Below are 6169 nucleotides of genomic sequence, written 5' to 3'. Positions count from 1 at the left end.
TACTGTATAACTAGGCTAATAGTAGGCCTACCATAGAAATAGATACATGTTGTTGTTTTTGATCACAGGTTTCCTATTTTCCCTAAATTTTTCAGGTTTTAACTCTCAAAGCCACACTTTTTTTTAACAGAAAAACAACACCATTTAATTCAGAGTACCCCCAACAGTACACTTTTTGTTGGAGCCCTGAACAACCACACCTCTTTCAGCTCATTGAAGGCTTGATGATTAGTTGACAAGTTGAAGCAGCTGTGCTTGTCCAGGGTTACAATACAAAATTACACTGTGGGGGTACTCCAGAACCAGGGTTGGGAAACATATAAGAAATTTTGTTTTTTGAGTGTAGTTTAATTCAAGTGTGCAGGCACCAAGCACTGTTGTTTGGTTAGCAGTGTTTCTGTAGCTTGCTAAATAAATGCCTACTGGATTGACACAAATAATTATGATATCATTCTGACAGATAGGCTACTTTGTAGGTACTGTAATTAACATTTAATAGAGAGGCCTTTCTCCAAATCCTTATCATTAGCATCGCTATATATATTTGTACTCTTTAACTGTTTGACACCTGGACTTTTTAGTTCATATGAGGCATGTCTTACCTTACTTGAAAGTAGCCTATAGCCAAAACCCCACCACAGAAACGTGGAGACAATTATTTTTTATAAAGACTTAGGCCTACTCGTATGCGTTTTCTTTAAACGTTCTTTCATTGTCTAGCAGCCAAATGCATTATCCTAGTCATATTAGCAACCCATGATAGTTGTTGCATATTTAAACCCCCATTCTTTCAACATTTCTAACGGATATGCCCATCTCTGTTCATGAAACCGCTCGCATGTGTGGTGCACATTTTAGAACGGCGTCTTCCCGCAAATTGCATTTTGTAACATTCACCCAAAGCCCTACCGTCGTCTGTACATGGTTGCGACTAAAATGTAAAGAAATAGTTTATCAACATTTTAAGCTAAACATTCTGAACTGTTCCATCAGCCTTATTAATTGAAGTGGCGTATACCCGCACTACACTAAATTATGTATCAATGGAGATTAAGAAATACGTGGGTGTGCGGCGTATACCCTCCACTAAACCACTGAGACCATCTAAACATTTGGCCAGGTGAAAATGTATTTGAACGCGCATTTCACGATCTGATATACTGGTAGCCTACATTTTGGGCTTTACATTTGATATTTGTAGGTTCCAGGTCGCATTTTACACTAAGATCCGTTTGGGTGCGAAATGAGCCGGCTCTTTTAAGTGAACGGAGCCAAATGAGCCGAAAAGACGGAATGCCCATCACTGGAGGGCAGGTGGAGTCGACAGTCAACGGGGGAGGAGCATGTCTCTGTCGTCTGTCAGAAATCAAATTTATTTTTGACACGCCAAGTCTCAACTGTGATGTACCCTTTCATCAAAGCAGTTTTATACACGGATACATAACATTTTACAAATTCATAAATTAATTGTTCTTCTTAGTCCGTCGCATATTTTCGCACAAATATAAGATGAGCTATTTTTATTATTATTAGATGTATTAAAATATGTCCACTAGGACTTTCCAAATGTGCCTTTCTGTAACAGCTGTCGTGGGAAGAAGAAGGTGAGGACCAAGGTGCAGCGTGGTAAGTGTTCATGATTTTTAATAATAATCAAAACTGAACACTGAATAACAAAATAACAACCGAAACAGTTCTGTCTGGTGCAAACACAAAGATTGAAAACAACCACCCACAAAACACAATGGAAAACAGGCTACCTAAATATGGTTCTCAATCAGGGACAACGATTGACAGCTGCCTCTGATTGAGAACCATACCAGGCCAAACACAGAAATAGAAAATCATAGACATACTAACATAGACAACCCACCCAACTCACGCCCTGACCATACTAAAACAAAAGACAAAACAAAGGAACTAAGGTCAGAACGTGACACTTTCTCAATGTTCATTTTTCAGCATTATCATGTAGGCCTATGACGTCAATTGACATTTTTCCATTAGGTGGACTGAGTAATAATTAGTGTAATTCGAAAAATTAAGTTGTGGTGGAAATAAGTGTTCAAATAATGGCTTGAGTTAAATGTATAGGATCTGTCCAGGATAAAACATAATGAGAAATACATGATTGACATGGTGAGGTCAAGGTCAACTGTGATCTTATTATTAACGCAGGACCCTCTGAGGACAATAAACCTTTTAATCATCCTTTGAGTCATTTCTTTATTTATCTAAAGTTATCTTTTTCTCCTATTAGTTGTTACATAGCCTATATAGGCTGAGTTAAGTCATACACACACACACTCAAATATACGTCCCTCTCTCACACTCCCTCTCTCTGTCACGCACGCACGCACGCACACTCAAATATGTCCCTCTCTCTCTCTCATACACGCACGCACATACGCACACACACACACACACACACAAACAATTCTGAAGTCATAGCTCCCGTCTTACCCTTAACATCCTCCCTCCTACTGTTGTTGTTCATACAATAATGTTTAAGAATGTAGCGTAGAACTGTGGAAAGCTGAACTCATTGTGTGTCTCAAACAGTATGTATTTTCTCTGACAATCTTCTAAATCTATTTTATCTTAAAAAACATAACTGCAAGAAATGTTTTTGTAACAGACATTTGCAAAAAATATTGCAACAATAGACTATGATTAATCTTACTATATTATATTTATCCTGAGACAAGACGTCCAAGCCTTTCCAGGTTCTCCTTTCTCCTATACCCAAATCCAGATAGCAGATGTTCTGAAAGAGCTGCAAAACCTGGACCCGTACAAATCAGCTGGGCTTGACAATCTGGACCCTCTATTTCTGAAACTATCCGCCGCCATTGTCGCAACCCCTATTACCAGCCTGTTCAACCTCTCTTTCATATCGTCTGAGATCCCCAAGGATTGGAAAGCTGCCGCAGTCATCCCCCTCTTCAAAGGGGGAGACACCCTGGACCCAAACTGTTACAGACCTATATCCATCCTGCCCTGCCTATCTAAGGTCTTCGAAAGCCAAGTCAACAAACAGGTCACTGACCATCTCGAATCCCACCGTACCTTCTCCGCTGTGCAATCTGGTTTCCGAGCCGGTCACGGGTGCACCTCAGCCACACTCAAGGTACTAAACGATATCATAACCGCCATCGATAAAAGACAGTACTGTGCAGCCGTCTTCATCGACCTTGCCAAGGCTTTCGACTCTGTCAATCACCATATTCTTATCGGCAGACTCAGTAGCCTCGGTTTTTCGGATGACTGCCTTGCCTGGTTCACCAATTACTTTGCAGACAGAGTTCAGTGTGTCAAATCGGAGGGCATGCTGTCCGGTCCTCTGGCAGTCTCTATGGGGGTGCCAAAGGGTTCAATTCTCGGGCCGACTCTTTTCTCTGTATATATCAATGATGTTGCTCTTTCTGCGGGCAATTCCCTGATCCACCTCTACGCAGACGACACCATTCTATATACTTCCGGCCCGTCCTTGGACACTGTGCTATCTAACCTCCAAACGAGCTTCAATGCCATACAACACTCCTTCCGTGGCCTCCAACTGCTCTTAAACGCTAGTAAAACCAAATGCATGCTTTTCAACCGATCGCTGCCTGCACCCGCATGCCCGACGAGCATCACCACCCTGGATGGTTCCGACCTTGAATATGTGGAAACCTATAAGTACCTAGGTGTCTGGCTAGACTGTAAACTCTCCTTCCAGACTCATATCAAACATCTCCAATCGAAAATCAAATCAAGAGTCAGCTTTCTATTCCGCAACAAAGCCTCCTTCACTCACGCCGCCAAACTTACCCTAGTAAAACTGTCTATCCTACCGATCCTCGACTTCGGCGATGTCATCTACAAAATTGCCTCCAACACTCTACTCAGCAAACTGGATGCAGTTTATCACAGTGCCATCCGTTTTGTCACTAAAGCACCTTATACCACCCACCACTGCGACTTGTATGCTCTAGTCGGCTGGCCCTCGCTACATATTCGTCGCCAGACCCACTGGCTCCAGGTCATCTACAAATCCATGCTAGGTAAAGCTCCGCCTTATCTCAGTTCACTGGTCACGATGGCAACACCCATCCGTAGCACGCGCTCCAGCAGGTGTATCTCACTGATCATCCCTAAAGCCAACACCTCATTTGGCCGCCTTTCGTTCCAGTACTCTGCTGCCTGTGACTGGAACGAATTGCAAAAATCCCTGAAGTTGGAGACTTTTATCTCCCTCACCAACTTCAAACATGTGCTATCCAAGCAGCTAACCGATCGCTGCAGCTGTACATAGTCTATTGGTAAATAGCCCACCCATTTTCACCTACCTCATCCCCACACTGTTTTATTTATTTACTTTTCTGCTCTTTTGCACACCAGTATCTCTACCTGTACATGACCATCTGATCATTTATCACTCCAGTGCTAATCTGCAAAATTGTAATTATTCGCCTACCTCCTCATGCCTTTTGCACACAATGTATATAGACTCGCCTTTTTTTGTACTGTGTTATTGACTTGTTCATTGTTTACTCCATGTGTAACTCTGTGTTGTCTGTTCACACTGCTAAGCTTTATCTTGGCCAGGTCGCAGTTGCAAATGAGAACTTGTTCTCAACTAGCCTACCTGGTTAAATAAAGGTGAAAAAAAAAAAAAAAAATCCACTTTATAAAACTTAAATCTTTTTTCCTTCATTCTCAGTGGCAATGTCTGTCGCCCCAGTGTCTGCCCTCTGTCTGCTGTTCCTGCTATCTGTGTGCACTGCCTGCTACATCTCCAACTGCCCCATAGGAGGCAAGAGATCAGCACTAGACGTCCCATCCAGAAAGGTACCGTCATTCTCAGCACTTCCACTTTGTTACTCTTTATTGTAACTGTGTGTCTGTTATAGAGCTAGATTGGTGGTTGCCTGCCATAGAGACTTGCCTCTTACCTTCGAAGGGTTGAGATTGCACAGTTAAATCAAAGGTTATTGTATGTCAATATTGTATGTTGTATTGTACCATTTTTTTTGTTAAACCACAAAGCTTAAAACCACTTCCCTTTTCCATAAATAGATCACTTTTATCTATAATAACAATGTAACTATAACTTTCTCTTTCCTATTATCTTTCCAGTGCATGTCGTGTGGCCCGGGCGACAGGGGTCGCTGCTTTGGCCCCAGTATCTGCTGTGGGGAGGGGATGGGTTGCTACATGGGCTCCCCAGAGGCAGCTAGTTGTGTGGAGGAGAACTACCTGACCTCTCCCTGTGAGGCCGGAGGGCAGTAACCATGACCACGATCTGCTGATGAAGCTACTGCACATGATTAGCCACACCCCTCCCCACAGAGTCCACCAATAAAACAGCCTCTAGGCATTTTCAGGGACAGTCCTGAGTTGAAGGACAGTGTATACCTGCAGTATGGTCATACATTTTCTACAGCAGATAGATATAGATGTAAAATATGAGTTTTTGCTTGTAACTGCTTGTGTAATGGCTTGTGCTCTGAGACAAATGCAGCTTACTGTACAAAAACATAACTTTATGGTTAGTCATTGTTGCATGTTTCAAGTCAACTCGGGTCTCAAGTATTTCCAATACCAAAACACACACGCTAAAACTCACCACAAGATGTTGCTGAAATATATAAATGGTATGGTTGAGTTTTTGTGTTTATGTGTGTACTGTATATGTATATGTCTTACCTTACGATGCATGAACAGAGCAGGAACAGAGCTGAGTCAAACAACCTCTGACATCATCTTTATGAGACCAAAGTCCCTCTCAGCTGCCTGACAGTACAATAGATCAGGAGTTCGGGCTGTAAAAGGTCTTATCCAAAGATACAAACCGACAGCTTGTGAGAGAAACCCATGTGACCCATATAAACCTACGGTCCTATGTCTTCTGAAGTGAATGCTAAAGCCTATGATACACAGGCAATTTCTTAAGGCAATATTGACAGGCATCATGCCCACCACCACACTGTCTCTCTTACATGTAGTGATGGGAATAAAAACCTACTCATTTTTATTTATTTATTATTTTACCAGGAAAGTTGACTGTGAACATATTCTCATTTGCAGCAACGACCTGGGGAATAGTTACAGGGGAGAGGAGCCAATTGTAAACTGGGGATTATTAGGTGACCGTGATGGTTCGAGGGTCAGATTGGGAATTTAG

At 42.2% G+C, this 6169-nt stretch overlaps 1 pseudogene; it reads left to right on the top strand.

Moving 5' to 3' along the window:
- The first annotated feature begins 4710 nt into the window (after positions 1-4710).
- On the top strand, positions 4711-5721 carry LOC135517946 (isotocin-neurophysin IT 1-like; annotated as a pseudogene).
- The last annotated feature ends 448 nt before the right edge of the window (positions 5722-6169 follow it).

Source organism: Oncorhynchus masou, chromosome 28 (assembly GCF_036934945.1).
Source record: "Oncorhynchus masou masou isolate Uvic2021 chromosome 28, UVic_Omas_1.1, whole genome shotgun sequence".
In the NCBI taxonomy this organism is placed as follows: Eukaryota; Metazoa; Chordata; class Actinopteri; order Salmoniformes; family Salmonidae; genus Oncorhynchus; species Oncorhynchus masou.
The sequence above is the reverse complement of the archived record's forward strand: the minus strand, read 5'-3'. Positions and strand labels throughout refer to the sequence as shown.